Source organism: Sinocyclocheilus rhinocerous, unplaced genomic scaffold (assembly GCF_001515625.1).
Source record: "Sinocyclocheilus rhinocerous isolate Xijiao unplaced genomic scaffold, SAMN03320098_v1.1 scaffold953, whole genome shotgun sequence".
NCBI lineage: Eukaryota > Metazoa > Chordata > Actinopteri > Cypriniformes > Cyprinidae > Sinocyclocheilus > Sinocyclocheilus rhinocerous.
The window spans coordinates 1,009,824-1,029,781 of NW_015643169.1; positions in this window are offsets into that span (position 1 = coordinate 1,009,824).

Genomic DNA, 19,958 nt, shown 5'->3' on the forward strand with positions numbered 1-19,958 from the left:
AAGCTCTAAATACATTCCTTTAATTTAGGTGGCACATCTAAACTGGCCATTTAAGTAAATACAGGATGGCAAGATGGGATTGGATCATTTTAACCCAGATGAATGTGTCAGGGCTACCACATCACCCCGGGGCCTTCAGGAGGTGCCCACTAAGGTCCTGTACTGTAAAGCATACTAAGCTTCAAGAGTAACATAAAATAAAGATGCCAAATTAATTCAGAGAATATATAATGCAGGGTTTTTTTTGAGGGCATGTTGGCCATTTGCATTTGAGTACTTTGACGTACTGAGTCATATAATAAGCAAAACATGAATAAAAGTAGACCTTTCTCATAGAGCTTTAAGAGTCTGATCCCACAGATAGACTTATTAAATGTCTTTAGAGATTCTTACTTTAAAATATAAGCTTTAACCATAGCTCTTTATTGATCAGGAATAAACTGACTCATGATTTGGCAACTGATATCCACCCCATATATGGGCAAGACTACACAGTAGTTCCTCCCTATGAACGACCGGGAAACCTCTCCCATGTCGGCCTGATTCCAGAGGCAACGCCTCCGCACATGGAGAGGTGGAGGAGGGGGAGTACACTTGAGAAGACAGATAGAAAGGCAGCACATACACAACATGCTGTCGAAGGAGTGTGAGGTTGAAAGCCCAGTTTTAATGTGACAAGTTAATGTGAACTAAAATTCAGTACAGTCCTGTTCTCTCATCATACTCTCATACTATCCATACAGACATTCAGGGAAGCTATAGCATATACTAGGTCAGGACACAATGGTGCTTCACACCTGTGGTGTGGGAAGACATTCACACGACCACATACGAACACCTGTTTAGCACTAAAAGAAAGCCACTGCTGTCTCCTCAATATGCTAATAAGACTGAATCATCACTGACTGGGCCTAAAGCCAGGTGCAAACCCACGTTTCGTCATTCGGCAGCGGTGTGTAATCTTTCACCTATATCTTCAGGTATATAACACTCCTGTCAAGACCTTCCTCTGCTGCTGCATTGAGTAAAATATCTTAAACTATGTTAGAAAACAGGCTTTTTTCTAATGAATGGTCAGCGAAAAAGGGTAGTTAACCTTCTTCAATCACCAGCATCAGGAGGTCAGACTAAATATTATGTGGTAAAATTGTAAGTAATTAGAAGCACAGGACTTTAAGAACCGCAAGGCATGTTGCACCTCCGCCGGTGCCAATGGGCCAGCCACAGGGTCATCAGCTGGGAGCCACCCATCACAGATGTTTCGCCCCTGTGATAGTATAGTATAGTATATATCATTTTTATCACTTGGGTATGTAATATTTACAATCCTGTTATCAAACTTTGAAGTATGTCTAGATATAAAACCCTGAATGCAAACTTTCTTGCAATAAATACTAAATAAACATTAATTACATTTATATTTAAAGGGATAGTTCATCCAAAAATGAAACATTTTGTTTACTCACCCTCATGTCATTCCAAACCTTTATGAATTTCATTCTCTGCTGAAACACAAAAGATATTTTGAAGAATGTTGGTAACCAAGCAGTTCCTGGTAGCCATTGACTTCCATAGTATTTTTATACCATGGAGGTCAATGGGGACCAACGACTGTTTGATTACCAACATTCTTCAAAATATCTTGTTTTATTATCAGCAGAAGAAAGAAATGAATACAGGTTTGGAACAACTTAAAGGGTGAGTAAATAATGGCAACATTTTCACTTTGGGTTAACTATACCTTTACAACAAACAAGCAATAATAAAAAAAAAATGTTTGCAATCATACAATTTTATATTTTCCATGCTGACAATATAAAATCGTAAGGTTATTCAGAATATAAGATTATTCTGTACACTAGCACTACTTCTCGCGTCCTCTGAATAATGTTTCTGAGTGACTATGATTCACTGACAATGATCTGTGTGGACTTTTAGTTGTGTCATCAGCTGAGATCAGGGTGGAGGTCATTCTTCAACTTTAGGGCCGCACGCATTCTTCAGAGCATGATGCTGTAACACCATGGTCACAGGTTTAGTTTTCAAGAAATGCACATACTGATAAAAATTCATATTTTACATTTATGGATGTGCATATCTTACATGCACTGTAATGTAAATGTCCAGTTTCAGTAGCTAGACATATTTTTTTGCATCATAATAAATGATACAGCCAAGCAACTCATATTTTGATTCCATTGTCTAGCATAATAATGAGTACGTTTTTTTTTTTTCATTTCAAAATTAGGCCCAGTATGTTTGTTCATGAATGAGCCAGTCATAGTGAAAGTGTGAGGCTAGAGAAAAAAAAAGACAAGAAAAAGATACACATCCAACCGTAACCATGTGGTAGCACAGAGAACAGTGGCTTCCGTCTCACTTCTTTGATATCTTTAAATCAAAATGGTTACACAGGAAGCTGGCTTCCTCTCTCTTCATTCCACCACCACAAAGTTCAATTCCTATTCTAGATATCATTCTTTTTAAGAATTTACTGTATCACATATCAGTCTTTTATAGATTTTATGATATTTGCTTTACTATTGTTTTTCTTTTTTCATATATGTGTAGATGGGCCATTGTATCACCTCATTCAGCAATCATTACTGAAGGTCACAAAAAGGCTAAAACCTTTGACCTTTTAGCCACAGGACGGTGGTTGTGGGCCTTATTCATTGATGTTTATTCGCATTCCTCGTTTTGTTTTCCCATCAAACAGCTTTCGATATCAGTTGATCCCACTCGCCTGACGTCAGACGTCTGTCAGTTTCATCACACCCAAGTCCATATCAAAGTGAATTACACAGAAGAGTTCCGTTTTCTTTGAAGGCAGACCCACATGAGAAGTTGGAACCCGGTTGTAGAACAGTACTTCCCCTTTAAAAAACAGATATTTCTCATTTATTTTCATCACGCTTACTGGAGGTTCATGCACACATATTCATTCAGGCTTCATGTAAACAATTTCCTCTTAAGTGTCATTTTTTCCTGATTGAAAGGATAATCTGGGTTGACAGACTGTAGTTCATGGCAGTGGAGAAGGTACGGCATGGGGTGAAAGAGAAAAGCTGATGAAACGAGAGAGAGGGCGGCAACAGTGCGCCTGTGGTCACATCAGTCAAGCTGGTGAACATGCAGCCTGTGGCTCAGCCGAGAGAGGGAACACTTAAATTTGTTAACCAACTATTAGCACATCACTGCCAGAGCGGACGGAATGTTCCCGAGATAAAAGGCAGGCAGCAAGATTTCCAAACACTCATTCTAGGAGTCTGTAGCAGATGCTTCAACTCTCTGTTTCGAAAACATCTGCTTTTCACAGGTACTTTGAAGTCAAATAGAAAACGCATGTTATGCTTGTGGCGATTCCCCTAATTTTCTAGCATTTGTGGGTCGTGAAAGGTCACTTCTGAGCTCTTCTGAGCAACCACGGATGTCAAGCTCCAAAAAACATAATTAAAAGTAGAGACTCATGCACTATATTCTAAGTCATATAAAGGTCCTGTACAGTAGAGCATGGCACTAGCAGTGCCAAGGTCTTGTGTTTCATTCCCAGGGAATGCATGAACTGATACAATGTAGACATTTAGTGCCTTTAAGTTTCTTTGGATAAAAGCATCTGCCAAGTGCGTAAATGTATAACTACAGAAGACTTGAAATATGTGTCTGTTGCACAGACTACTTTAATGGGGCCTTCCTTTTTGTCCTTTTGGAGTTTGGTAGACATGGATGTGAAATGTTGTTGTAATGAAAATGAAAGCACTCACAAAATGGCTTATGCAGTTACACACTTGATACATACTTCTAAGGCATCTAGTCATAGTTGAGTAAGGAAACTAGGGACATTTCCTATAGTTCAAAAAAGTCCAAAACATAATTGGAATTTTACTTGTTATTTTCTATGAATTCAAAAAACAGCATAATAAATGTTTGTATGTTTTGGTTTTTAAATCGTTGTGAGTTCCATATACTATTATTAATTAATAACTATGATATTTGTGAATCAAACTCTGTCTCTAATTAACTTCAATACAAATCACCAAAATCACAGTGTAAAAAAAAGAGTAACCATTGCAAACAGTATTGTATTGCAACAAAATGTTGACTTTACAAAAATAAACATGAGAATATATTATAAATAAACCTGTATTTATTATTTTTACAATATACTGTACATATAAAACAATTGTTAGAATTTTCAGTGTTATTTTCTGTTTGAACTTTTGTAATTGGATCTTTGCTAACTCTAATTAAGCTTAATATTTTTGCATTTTAGGCTCATTGTGAGCACAACGTATCTGCTTTGTGTATGTGCAAGTGTAATTGCTGAAATGCAATTGTTTAGTTGATTCATTTTTTTACTCGTATTGGGGTGTACTTTCACCCACATGATATAGCTAAGATGTGTGTGTGGGAATTGCTGCGTTGTAACTTTCTGGAATGTTTAAAATTGTGTGGGAAACAATCCTGCCCCCTGTACAGGCCCTGCTATATAGTGCATTCAAACAGTATTACTTCAATTTAACATGGATAGTTAGTATGAAAGGACATCAAAAACCAGGACTGTCCTCTGTAAACTACAGTCGAGCACTTAACGAGCCAGCGGATACCATCTCTTTGTCTTCTTGGGCAAGGTTAGTGTTAGGATCAGCACTGAGCCTTGAGAGGCCTGTAGGAGTCATGAGTCAGGTAAGAGTGACTCTTTCTGTCCCCACGGGCAAGGAGAACAATGTAAAAGTCTTGCTTGTACGAATTGAAGAACAGCATCATATAAAGAAATTTTGAGTTAGCTAGACTGTTAGTGCTAACAGATGGCTATTAGCATTTAAAACTCAAGCATCCCCCTTTTCACCACCTAGGCCCTCATTATCTTACTGTGCGTCAGGGGTCTGTTGTGTCCGAGGCTAATCGCACTAATGAATGCTCTGCTAATCGGCACTCTGTGACTGCGCGGGAACAGCCACATAGCTGCAGGTGATTCGCAGAGGAGCCTCGTAGCAGTCGGAGACCTTTAGCAGAAGGCACACAGATGTCATCGGGATGAATGAGATTGGCAGGAAAAGGCCGTACCGCGCTGCCCTGGCACTCGAGGGCACGTGCAGACAGACAGGGTGCATATGGACGACAATGAGGAGGGGAAATATTTAGAGAGCACGAGTGAAGCCACTTGATGACAAGCCAGACGCCAGATAAATAGGGTGAAATGTTACCCAGTTTTTACAACAGAGATGATACTATGCAAGATTTTTTTCCTCTTCTTTTACTGCCACAATGCGAAATATTCCACTTGAATATATAGGTGTATATAGGTTTAAGAAAAGTATAGTTTAGTTTCAAGCATTCAAATATACCCCGTTGATGTTTGCCTGCAATTTCTTCGTTTAAATGGCGTCGAGCGCGCTCATGTGATCTGGTGTGTGCACAAGCTTTTGACAGATTTTGAGTGAATTACGACTTAAACTTCCGTCTAGTTTTCACTCAAAGCAGTCGAATAAATGTTGAAGACTTGGAGAATTGCACAGGAATCCAATGGACTACATTTGTGTGTTTTTTAGGGCTTGAAAAGTTCACCACTGTCTCATCATCACTGATTTTATCCGATGAAAACGTCATGTGGTTTTGGAGGGAAATGATGGTGAGTACCTCAAGTCCAAAAGCTTTTGTACTTTCCAAAAAGGGTATCACCAAAAATAAACAAGTCAAAAGAAATATATAAATAAAAGCGACAACTTTTGAGTTCTAAGGGCGAGCATTCTGGCACGGAGACATTTTTAGTTTATGTATTTAGCATACAAAGATGTCTGCAGGCATGGTATCAACTGCATGTAGGTATATTTGCAAACTGAAAGCATTTTGACTGAATAAGTTTTGGTTCTTGTGGTTTTTAGGTAATCTATTGAAGGTAATCACATGTAATCACACATTCATCTTCTATGAATTATTTTGAACCTTAAAGAAAAATATGTCTGTGGTAAATAATCTGAATTGCTATAACGTGCCAGAACTTGTTAGGAGTGAATTCCAGACTGTGTTGCACTATTTATTGGCATAGATTCTGGGAATTATAAGGAGCTGTGCCAAAAAACAATGATCACGAAATGCTGTCTTTGCTCCACCCAGTTTGATAAAGGTTCTGTTTATATATCTGTTCCTTTAAATAATTTCTGGCTGTATTTACTAATTTGATGGATTTCCACCATTTTTGGAATTTAATAATCACATTTTCTCTTATTGAAAGGTCAAAGGTCAAGCATTGTTTGACCAGGTGCTCAGGAATGACAACGGCAGGTCACCAACAGGTCATGAAAAGTGATGTCATTTTCTGATGATGTGAGATCAGAGTGTATCAGTGAGTGTTTTTTTTTTTTGTGTGTGTGTAACATCCCACACACCCAAGCAAATCGCATCACACACATGTGAGAGACTATTCATACTATTGAAAGCACAGTCACTGTTTGGGTTCCCTTAATTTTCTCTTTTTGTGACACCCCCAGGGTTGGCTCACACCAAATGTTGAAATCTTAACATAGGTCTTCCCCTTCGTAATGGCATGACTTTTGTTTCAGTTGCGTATAAAGGTGTTTTAGGTGCAATAAAATGACCTCAGACACTTTTAAAAGCCGTTGAATATTTTCAGACAGCATTGCTGCTAGCTGTTATGCGAACACCTTAGTGTTGGTGTAAAGAGGATTTTCTGAGTGGCAGCCATTGCAACTGACAATGCAAAGTAAAGTGTCTTGAAATATATTCAGCTCTCTGAGGTGTTGGTGATTTCCCTCTGTGGTGGTGCGCTGTTAGTGAAGTTTCACTTAAATGCTGTTGGTAACTGTAAATTGTAGTACGGACATGCATATGACTAGATGCACACTTTTGTAGGAATGTTTTATATTCTTTCCATCCCCATGCACATAGTTAGCATAGACAGAAGCACATTGGTCTTTATTTAGGGCCACAGTGTTGCATCATACAGCGTTGCAACTAGAGTTTTTCACTAATCCTACACCCACACAAAGAGAAAGGAAACAAAAGAGGAAAAAAAGGAAAAGAAAAACAGAAACATGCTCTTCGACCACCCCAATTAGCCATTAGTCTGGCTTTTTTTTTTGTTCATAGCTCTGGAGTGCTTCCTCTTTTGAAAAATTAGCAGAAGCACAGAAGCACGTGTGTGTTCCAGCCCAGCCCTGACTACAAACACAAGAACACACCTTTAATAAACTGTTTAATGTATTAGGATGCAAAGGTTTAATATTGCATTATTAATCAAAATTACATGCAAAGAAATTGTAGAATGGGAATTGCTTGCCTGAGCTGGTTTGCTGGTCTTAATTGGTCTCCCAGCCTAACTGTCAGCTGGTTTTAGGGTTCTTTTCCTTTTCTGAAACCAGCTAAGACTAACTAACCAACTTAGGCTGGGTAATGTCAAAATATGCAAATTTTTTAGCAGGAACTGGTATTGAATAAGTAAATACAGTCGGTTTTTCTTCTTTCCTGATATACATCCAAGACAATGATTGACGAAAAAAATAACTGTGCCGAAACAGTGCCCTCTGACACATCTCGTTTTATCACTTATCTTCTTCGTGTTCTGCAAGTGGGATGCTCAGATGACCCGTTTGATTGTGTTGTATGGATTTCTGGCCCTGCAGACTCATCAGTCCATATTATAAAACAGTGAAAGCCATTTCCAGAAACTAGTGTTAACTCACTTCCCTGCAGATGGGTTTCAAAGAAGTGTGATTGTGTATGTGCGAGAGTTTGATGTATAGAGAGAGAGAGAGATGTTTGGAGGAAGTGTGGTTGGCCAGCCTGCACGCATTGCATTTAGGTGATGCATGTGAAAAAGGATACACGCACACACATACATAGGCTATATATATATACTGCGCAATGGAAGACAGAGCATTCAGAAATTAGATGTTGGAGACTAAATGTGATCCACATGACCTAATAACACAGTGACATGCAAAAAAATAATGCAAAATAGGGAAATGGTGTACTATGCACATTTCACATGCACATGCACAGTTCACAACAGACAATTGGTGAAATAGTGGTATTTTTATTATTTTGTATAATTGTTTCATCATCCGATTCTTTGGTCATGCAGAGGTGGTTTAATATCTGCCATTTTGAGTCTTAACAAAAACAATTTTTCTGCTAATTGTCCTTGAAATTTTGTCCAATCTTCATCAAAATTGGCACAGATGACAACGCCACCTAGTGGTCAAAATAATCACAAAAACGGGCAATACTTCAGAATGTCTGGGCCTAAAATTAAGGTCCCATATTCCTTTGGTTGTGCTAGGTTAAACCATGCCAAATTTGTCAAGAATCACCATACTACCCCAAACTGCCAAGTTCGTTTTCTCTACTTCTAGGAGAAACATTTCATTCCATCTTCACAAAAATTGGCACAGATGATCCTCAGACCAATTCTCCCAAAAGTGACCAAAGGGATTTTTGATTTTCAGCATTCTCCAATAAATCTCCAACAAAATTCATGGTACTGTGTCTATGTCTACTCGAATGCAAACATACTCTAATATATGTTACGCATATACACTTTAGTTCCTTGAATCTGAACACATCTTATTTCCCCACAATGACTTATCAAAACATGCACAAATAACATGCGTACAAAACTACAGTAAATATTCACCTTTTCCAGAGAAAGCCAATGTGATATCAGTAGCATTTAGGTGATCAGTAGTCAGTACTGATCTCATGTGTTACTCATCATTGAGTGTCAGAATTACTGTGCTGTGCATCTGTTAATAAAGCAGTCGTCGCCTGTTCGTACGTGTTTCCCAGCAATGCATCTTCCCATAACCTGTCCTACATGTGGGTGATTCTTGCGAAAATCTGGTCAAAACGTAGCCGGGTTGTGTTTAAAATAAACTGCATATAAAATTAAGCCTTTTTTTTTTCTCTGTTTATTTATTTATCTTGTTTGATTATTTTAGTCAGCATTATTTGAGGCATTACAACAAATACTAAAGTGATGCATAAATACTTTACAACTTAAAAAATATAGCACTGTTTTATTTAATGTTAATTTAACGAGAATAAGATTTTTTTGCATGATGGTAATGCAAATTTGGGATGTGCTTAATTGACAATGCATCTAATTTCATTAAAAACAGAATTACTTTTTTCATATATATATATATATATATATATATATATATGTGTGTGTTTTATTTTCTGGTTAAACATGACCTTAACACTTTCTTGACTGGTTTTGTGAGTTTCACTCTTGCACGTACTCACAGACTACCATGTAATCAGATCAGTCTATTTTACTCACCCTGTGCATTTCCTGATATTCACGCATACACTCTGTACTCTCCGTCTGTTTGTGAGTGTGAACAACAAGAAAAACGCAGTGTCACCTGTGGTTATGTTAATGCATGCGTGTGTGGGTTTTGTCGAGAAACTGAAAGCACCGTTGTGTGAACTGGCCCGGCTGCTGCTCTTCCACGGCTGATGTCTGAAGCTGTCAGATGTCTTGATAAACATCAGGGTGTGAGCATCAAGACTGTTGCGCTTTTCTGCCATTTAATTATTTTGATTTCTCAGCATCCCTCTCGGTACTAGATTTTAGTCATGACATGCACGCTAATGTGTGCAAGAACATCTGCTGCTCGAGTGAGCATCAAATACTTTACCTTGACAGAGTTTACGTCAGGTTACGAAGGCACATTGCAAGTTGAACAAATGTGTGGTGCTGTATCGCAGCATTTGATTAAATCTCCCAGGGGAACAACTGTTGCATTTGAAAGAGATAGCTGTCCCTTAAGTGTGTATTTCATTCAAAAGGATAGTATATCTGACTGTTTTTGCCTATAAAAGTAATCACGTTCCAAAACAATTTGGACCCTATTGACTTTTACATTGTAAAGAGATTGCTGTAAATTTTACAGTAACTTACCGACAGCTGGATGCCAGCAAGTTACTGTAAAACGGGTCCCACTTTATATTAAGTGGCCCTAATACCTGTGTACTTACATGGTAACTCCTCAGGAACTGTCCACTTAATATAAAGTGTAACATTCTGGACACCAACCACAATTTATATGTAAAGCCTAACTTACTGGCTGCTGTTGTGCAACATCAGAGTAATTACATGGTAAAAGTGTAACACTTACTTTACCAAAAAGTGCTGTTAGCCCTGTTACACATTTGTACCTTCATAACCAAAAAGTGTTAATTTTAATAATAATTAATTATTTTTTTAATTAAAATAATTAAATAATATATATATTTTTTAAAGTGTTGTTGTTACCAATGTCCTGTTACACATTTGTATTTACACATACCATTCAGTGGGTTGTTACATGTGTGTAGTTACAGAAACATTACAGCTGTAGATACTATGTACCAATGTGTACTTACACTGTGGTTACATACTACGTACACATCTAGTTACTATGTAAGTACACAGGTATTAGGGCCACTTAATATAAAGTGGGACCGTAAAACGTTTACAGTATTATTACTGTATTTTCATTTTTTTTTACCACTCAACTCCATAAAAATCACAATAACTCATGAGCATTTGTCCTGATAAAATTCTTTCTAATTGCTGAACATTTTCTTTTTAAAAACACAAATGACAAATCTTGACCTCTAGCATGCACTAGCTAAAAAAGGGCATCGCCACAGTCCCCTGGGGACTTTGTATCTGTAGCATGGCAAAATAAAATACAGTAACAATTTGTTTGTGTTGTTGTGTTAAATTTCAGTAATTTTGCCAGTCAAAGTTGACAAGCTCTCTGATGAGAAACACCATGAGGGCTTATGCTTTTTCTTTGCACCCTCTTAAATGTCCATCTGATCTGTGACTTTGAATGTATTTAGTGCCAACAGGGTTGATTCTCGGAACGTACCTGCAAGCATAAGAAAAAAAATTCAAACCAGTGTTTACAGAATTTGTCCCAACTGTCAAACTTTGTGCTGTATGCACTTTGAGATGAATAAAAAAAACACCATATACGCTCTGAATGCACCTACAAGGAAAGTACATAATTAGTAGATATTCCATCACAAATCATCAGAAAAAAGTCTCCAAAACACTCCCCACATGAAAAATGACACAAGTTGGCTATTAACAAGTGACAACATCTAAAATATCTCATTTTTGCATAAAACTAAAAATAACATACTAACCTTTTTGTTGAGTTACAGTTACATCATTTCTCTTTTGTCCTTTAGCCGCCACTTCTACCACACAGTAAAAAAAAGACTTTAAAAGAAATCTTCCTTGCCATTGGTCAGTTTTTCGCATGCAAGTTCACTACTGTAAATGGATTTACAGTATGGAAGAATTACAGTAGTGACCATATATTTTCCCACAATCTTTTACAAAATTCGACTACAGTGTACTTTATGGACAAAAAGAAACATTGAGGCAGTTTTCAAAATATTAGAGATGTCGTTAGAACAACATGAGGGTAAATATTGATAAAAATTTTCATTTTTGCAGGGTAAAAAAGCTAAAATGAGCCAAACTTCAGAATGTCTGGTCCTAAAAGTATGGTCCCGTATTCTTTTGGTTAAAGTTAAGAAGCCAGTTTGTCAAGAATTTGACATTTTTATGTAACTGGCTTCCGGTGTCATCCGGAATGTCATCCAGCTATGTTTAGCTGTACAAAACAGCTCGTTTTGCTGCTTGATATTGCAAATTGGTGTTCCTTACCATATTATTTTAATGTATTATCTTATGAACACACTGGTTTGTAGTGCAAACAGTTTTACCGTTTACTGAACGTTGTCATTCTTCTTGCTATTTCTAAGAATGGTTGGAGATATTATTGAAAATAAGATTCTCAGGATGTATTTTTGAAAAGGAAAGTAAGCGTTTTAAGCAAAAGTTTTCATTTAATCTCATTGCTGTCTCATAGAAACTTCTGGGACATTCAAAAGAGTTTTATATTATAGAGTTTGTGGTTAATTGTGTTTTCTAACTCATGTAACCCTGAGAGTATTATGTATAAGCCAGCTAAACTGTTTGGTTATGCTTGAATGTCCCTTGTCACACCACAAATGATGACTAAATATGTCAATCTGTCTTGCATATTTGGATGAGGAGCTGCAGAAGCAGGTGTGGCTCATCAGGGCGTGTGTGTGGTGGTCTCGTGAGAGAGGTGGCAGTTCTCAGAGTGAAAGAGAGAGAGGAAAGTGTCAATCTTTTAGTCAATCAGACCACAGGACACTCAAAACTGTCCGGCACTCAAACGGTTAAACAGCTCTTTTTGTATCACTCTCCCTGTACACATTGTACAGTCAGTTCATTCACCTTATAAGGAAACAGTCCGCTTTTACAGTAAGAATAAGAAAGCAGACCAATGCGTGTGCTTCTATATACTGGAATTGTTGTTGTTGTGGTGCTGTTAGTTGCCAGGTTTAGGCTAAAGGTGAGAAAATGTCACATTGGTTTTGTACGTGTTTTTGAGAGTGTGATCTCTTTAGTTTCTCAAATCCATCAGCATAGCCTCTTTATCAGAGTGCATCTTCTAGTCAAAAAGTCCCCAAAATGACAGGTTTAGGGGTGAAATGTGTCATTTCTACATCACTGGAATTGCAAAAGTAGTTGTTTTCAAACAGGTTTCCTGAACACTTTTTTTGTAGCCAATTTTGAGTGTATGTATATATATGTATATACAGTATATATGTATATATATATATTCTCTATTTTAATTAGTTTTAGTAATTCTGATATGTTTTGGTCATTTTGTATTAAAATTATTTCTATGTAGCTTTATTTTATCTTTATTTCAGTTTTAGTAATTTTAGTAGTTCAACTTTTTTTTCAGTTTGTTGCAGAGGCAAAAACAAGTTTTTCATGTAATAGTTATATTTTATTGTATTTCAGATTTACTTCAAGTAACAAAAAAAGACCCATTTTTCTTCAAAAACCCCAAAAACTGCTAGTAGAAAAAATATATCCATTGGGGATTGATTGAATTAAAAAGTAGCCAGATTGTAGTGGGAGAAGATTGAAAGTAAGATGGATTTGTGACATCAGCCATAAAGAAAAGTGTGCAGGCTTTTACATCTTAAGGGAATATTATGAAGACAACATATAATTAGAATAACACATACTTTTAAAATGCTCACAGTAAGGCCAATTATAAAACTAAACGGATTCAGTTTTGATTTCACGTTGGTTTGAGTTCATATTTGTCACAACAGCTTTAAACATTTTGCTTCAATGTCACTGATGTAACATTCCAATTCAAAGTGAAGTATCAGTGACATGAGAGCTTCATGTAGGATGGACCAAAATGCACATGTGAGACATGTGCACCCTTTCGAGTCCTCACTGAAGTGCTCTGTTGTTCAGAGAGAGTGGGATACAGCAATGCTCACTTTCAATGGAATTCGCCCTCTATTCCTGTGCTTATTAAATCGGCCAAACATCTGTCTCGTTAATCTGCATCAGAGGGGCTAGCCTTAACATGCTTTAATGAGCACCTGCGTAATTGCCCAATTATAATCAGTCCGCCTCTGTGCAGCGGTCATCGTCGCCATGGCAACGAGAGATGAGCAAGATCTGTGGCCCTCGCCAGTGAAGCAATAGTCCAAAAATTCACATATACTGAACTGCCTGTTCAAGTGCATGACTTAAATACTATTAGTGGTGGTATTAGAAGCAATGTTAGAATCTCAGACTTTTGATCATTTTATATTAACGTGCTAAAGATTTTTAAAGATTTGAAGAGTTCTTTATGAGGAACTAATTATTTAAACTATCAAAGTTTGCAAGGTCAGTGGCATCAAATCTTTAAATATTATCTGGGTTTTGCTTGAGGTATTTTACGTTGTAATTTTTTGTGATATTTTTATCTCATTTGATTTGTTCATTATTTCTTTAATTTAATTTTTTTTAAATTTAAAATGTAGATCAGCCAACAGTTGAGCTATTATTAATATATTCTGAATAATCTGTTTATTTCTCTTTATTTATTATATATTTAGTTTATTTGTTGATAATCATTTATCATTTAAGATGATTTATATTGTCATAAAATATTTTATCTCATTAAATATCATATTATTGTTACTGCTATTTTTATAAAAGCTATAACTGACAAGAGTCTTACATTTTCTTTGATTTGATTTCCTCATTTAATGTTTAATTAATTAGTGTGGCTTCTAGGTGTGTGTCGACACTGACAGTAGATCAAAAGAAAATGTATCATTAATCAGATAATGAAAGTGACGTGCAGACTGACGTTGACATTTGAGAGAAATCTTTGTCTTTTGTGTTTTTCTCAGGCAGTATTTGTAAGGATGTTGACGCACATCTGTCTTACTATTAACCTTCTTCAAAGGTGTACAGGTATATGAATACATATGTTTTCTTTCTTGCAGATCATCAGTCATGGAAACAATGATCTCAACATTTGATCACTTACATTTCACTGCTGGTCATATATTCTCTATATAACCATGTATGTGACAAATAAAAAATCTTGAATCTTGAACATGTTTTCTGCAATATATTCTCTGAAAAGACCACAGATTCCAAGTTCCTATTATTTGCCCAGCAGATGTGTGAACTTTGCACTTTTTTTTTATTTTTATTGTGGTTATTGACGTCAATAGAGGACGAGAGATGAGTGAAGCAATCCATGAATCAGACAGCTTCCTTCTCCAGCGCTTATGTCGACATTTTCTTCACAGATTGACATTGTTTGCACTCGTAGGGGAACCAGAGGTGGTTTTGTGCTCTACCATATTCTAGCCATATACTACTTTTTATAGTTTGGTTTAGAAGAAGAAAAGGGAAGAAACAAAGCAATTGTTGATTAAAACAATGAGCTTTTAGCTGGAATTCTTCTTAGCCTCATATAATTTGGAACAATCAAACATCCTGGAAAGAAGGGGTTCCACTTGTCTTCTTTTATCATGATGAATTTGCTTCTATCTCATATACTTCCTGCTACTTGTTGTCCCACTTTGAGGTGCTCAACTCAATTAATTCGAAGAAGCGTGCTCTTTATGTGCCTTGTTAGTATATAGGTTCAACAGGAGCACAGGTACTTTAACCTCAAAACAAGTCTCCATTTACTATTATCTTTTGGTGAGTGCTTTGATAAAACTCACTCATCTCTGCCTGCATGCTCCAGTCTCAACGTACTGCGTTTCAAGCCTGATACTGGTTTTTGTGTCATCTGTGGAAGAGAAATGCTCTGTGGACTGTGCAGAAATGCTTCTAACTGTTTCCTTTGTGTAGAGGCTACTGTGTTTCACTTCCTTTTTCAATGTGGTGAAGGCCAGAAGGGAGAGAGAGAATGCCTAATGCCTTTTGCATTCCTCAGAAACACTTCCCGAATCAAAAGAGGCTCTTGAAATTTGTGTCCGAGAAAAGGGAAGGAATAACTAACTGACCAAACTGTGCTAAGCACACTAGCATACTAGCTACTACTTCTGTTGTATATAGGGTGACCATACGTGCCCTATATTTTCCCGGACACGTCCTGGCCAGGATTTCTATATTGCCTAAAATATTCAGGTTTTGGCTTTGTTTTCCTGTTTTTGTACTTGCTGAAGGTAATGATCGAAAAGTAGTTTGACCAATAACACGCAGGCATTGTACATAATCGACCAATCGTGGCGCGTGAGAAGGTGGGATCTACTGAGAACGGTCAAAGCGATGCAAATACGCACACATACTTAAGTAGTGACAGATCTTTTCTTCCGTATTATGATGTACATCTGAGGGAAACAGAGTATTGAAAAAGAACAAAATGTAGGGCGGGGCTTGGTTCTATAGGCCAGTTGTTGATTGGATGTTCAGATGAGGGTGTGGCACTCAAAAAGTGGATGCAGATGAACATGAGCTTGCGAGGTCGAACGAGTTTAAACAGACTAAATAATTGGAGGAGTCCTCCATTCGTCATCTGAGAGAAGTCTGTCATTGTCACCAGAAGGTCCAGTCGACATTTTGATGAAAAATTGAGGTCAAAATATTTTTGAATGCATTATTCACAATAAGATCTATACATGCGTTTAGAAAATTCATGGGGTGACTTTTCATTTCCTGCTGACTTCTTCAAAGGGAAATTGCAGTTAGTATACAGTATTCTGTGCAGTGTTCAGTAAACAGTATACTAGCTTTCTAATTCGAACACTGCCTGTGTCTTCATGTTGCTGTGGTTACGGGTAGAAGGCCTGTGAACATGATCTTAGGGATTGTGATTTAATAAAAGGAAAAAAAATTAAATTAAGAAGGAAATATCAGAAATATTATGAATGGGCTCAAGATTCTCTGCCGTCACAAACAATCCCCACACTAACTCCTGGCAGATCAGAAGTGTGTGGAAGAGTGTGCGCATGCAATCATGCACACGCATGTCTGAGAATAGGCTCTCTGACGCACTTGCTCCCGAGCACCAGCTGTAGAGACTTGGCAACGTGATGCCGCGCTCCAGCTCCTTCTTCCTTCATGTGCTCCATTTGATTTATGGGATAAACCATTTTTATTCTTTTTTAGTCCACAAATTCATTTTTTTTCAGCCTCAGACTTTCATTCAGTAGATGCATCAGCCTGTCTGGAAACGAAGTGCCATAAGCTGATTAAGCCAAACACACATATATACTGCAATAGCTGTGAAGCTTTTAAACTTCCTTTTCAGAAAATGAATATGAATCAGAAAATGATGCTTGCCTTGAACTAATGAAGGATAACTAATTATTTTATTTAACTGTCAAAGTTTGTCAGGTCTTGGCAGGTTTAGTTTGAGGTACTTTGTGAATCTGTAGGTCTTTATTTTATTTTATTTTTTTGTGCATTTGGGAGATGATTTTATATTATTGCACTTGTGGTATACAATTTTTATTTTATTTTTTATTTTATTTTGTTATTTTAGTTTATTTTATGCATTTGGCAGACACTCTTATTGCAAGGTATACTTTTATTTAATATTTTATTTTATTATTTTTTTGGTTTTATTTTATTATCATTTGACAGATGCTTTTATATTATTGCACTTGAGGTATACAATTTGTATTTTACTTGACTTTACTTTACTTTACTTTATTTTATTTGGGAGATGATTTTATATTATTGCACTTGAGGTATACAATTTGTATTTTACTTGACTTTACTTTACTTTACTTTATTTTATTTGGGAGATGATTTTATATTATTGCACTTGTTTACTTTACTTTACTTTACTTTACTTTACTTTACTTTACTTTACTTTACTTTAGCCCCTAAACAACACTTTTAATCAAAACTAACTGTGGTTTGTCACTTTACATGCTGTTCTTGACTGGAATAAGCTGCTGCGTGGACCACACTTTTTCGCCATTAGTCAACAGTCAATCTATGTAAACCTTAATCATCAACTCCTCACTTTTATGGGTGTTATAAATTGAGTATTCCGCTTTCTGTGTTTTCCTGCCTTTTATCCACCCCCGTGTAATGTGCATTTTTCTCATTAACCTCGCAACTTTTCCCCAAAGAAGAAAAAAATATTCACAGTTTTCAACCGCAAGATGTGAGCGAGGGGCTGCGTGCTGTAAACGTTTCCCTTGGGATTGTTTGTTTTGCATTATTGCCACTGGAAACAGAACTTTATGAGTCTTCATGTTTAACAGTAAAAGTGGAATCAGACACATGCGATGACCTCACCCTGATCACGAATCATGGGCTTCATTACAGAACTGACTGGAGTGTTGTGCTCTTTCAGTTGTAGCAAAATAAAAGCGACATGGGCTGGTTAAACTGATTTTAGAACAGTGTTAAAAAAGCAACCAGCTGCATGGCTAACCAAGCTTATCTACCAGTGAAGTGTAGGGGGAGAGCTGCAGCGCTCTGGTCTACATAAATGTTCATGCCTGGAAGTCCCAGACCACAAACCTCCCCAAATTCCCTTAATCCCCCCCAGGTGAGGACGTGGGCGGGGGGGATGAGCTGGATTCCCCCCTCAAAGTTTCCCTTAGTAGCAGTGAAATCATCTTTAAAACATTAACTAGTATTCTCAGGACGGACATAGTGCCGTGTCACAGCATTTAGCCTGTGCAGCCTTGGGGATTCCCAGCGGAGTCAGAGAATTCGTTTTTTAATGTGTGTTTTTGTTTACTCTGTCTGTGCGACTTTCATCAGTTCAGAGACTGTCTGAATATTTGAGCACATAAAAGAAACACTCTCCTGTTTCAGTCTGCGAATGTATGTGAGTCGCACTGAGTCACTGGCCTTCCCCAGAGCTGGACTGCTTAGTCTGTTCATGTGTATTTGCACTTCAGTCCTCGAATATACTCAGGGCATTGCATGTATGTGTGTGTTTGAATTTGTGCTTGTCTTAATGAGAAAGAAAGGGAGAAAGTGGCACATTTCACAAAGCCATACATAGCTTTGCCTCACAATTTGTTTTCATGGTGAGACCTGTTAGATATGTTTGATAAATAACTATATAAAATAGAACTAGCTACTTTTACTTTATCTGCATTTCTCACAAAAATGGTGTCCTTTGTCTTCTCAACTAAATCCAATAATTAAAATTAAAAATAAATGTAAAATAATTTAATTAAATGTAATTAAAACGAATTGAAATGAAAAGATTGTCATTTTTATTGTAATCTTTTAAACTGATCTATCTATCTATCTATCTATCTATCTATCTATCTATCTATCTGTCTGTCTAACTATCTATCCATCCATCCATCCATCCATCATCTATCCTATCTACTTTTTATATAATGTAATTAAAACGAATTGAAATGAAAAGATTGTCATTTTTATTGTAATCTTTTAAACTGATCTATCTATCTATCTATCTATCTATCTATCTATCTGTCTGTCTAACTATCTATCCATCCATCCATCCATCCATCCATCATCTAATCTAATTGCTATTTATATTGCTTCACATTTTTTGTTTCATGCTACAAATAAAATAACAAATCAAATACATATATATGTAATGTTATATTTAACATTACTTGTAATATCAAAATATTATTTTTTATTAATATTTCATATTAAAATGGATCATTACTTGAAATAAAATATAATGTAAAAACAAACACAAACTATTTTCCACAAAATGTTGTAATTTTATTTTTGTATATTACACTATTACATAATATGTGCAATATTACACGTTATGACAAAATGGCATATATATATATATATATATATACTGTATATATGACGTCATTTAATATGACTTGTAATATAAAAATAAATTTATATTTTATATAGTAATAAAAAAAAACTATTACAAAAGATCTTTTATATTTAGTTTTCAAAAAACAAACATTTAGAATTTTTTTGTCTTTATTTGTTGTTTATATGTCGTTTAGTTATTTATTTAGTTTTTCAATTTGTGTTTAGAATAACAATCAACCAGTCAGTCAATCAATCAATCAATTGATCAAACAAATAATTATCTCCTTCTGTTGCTATGTCCGTCATTGTTTTTTTTGTCTTTAGCTCATCTTTGTCTCACTGATCAGGTGGGTGTGTGTTTATGTATACATGTCTTAACTAATACATTCTGCTCTTTATGAACAGACACTGAAATATGTGTTCAATCCCAAATACAATCATGTGGCCAATTTAGTGACTCGTCACCAGCTGTAGACCCTTTAATCATGAGAAGATCTTGACTCGGACTCTCTTCATCAGTCTGCAGGGTCTGAGAACATCAGGGTGTCAGATTTTGGAAAATAGAGCTATGTGTGTGAATGACTCAGGAATGTGTTGGCGTTGGAAAAATGTGTGGGAAAAAAAGAAGTCTGATTGGATCCTGAGGTGTAAATTGTTTCCAATCGAACCATTTGAGAGGCTTGCCAAAAAACAGCATTGAGAGCAAACCTAGCAAACAACATGTTTGTTTACTCAAGAAAGCCTTACTTGTCGAGAGGTTTTGGGAAAGAGAGTGGAACATCTGATGACTTCTGGAAATGTCAAGGGGATTTAAAGCATGTGGGTATTTTGAAAGCTT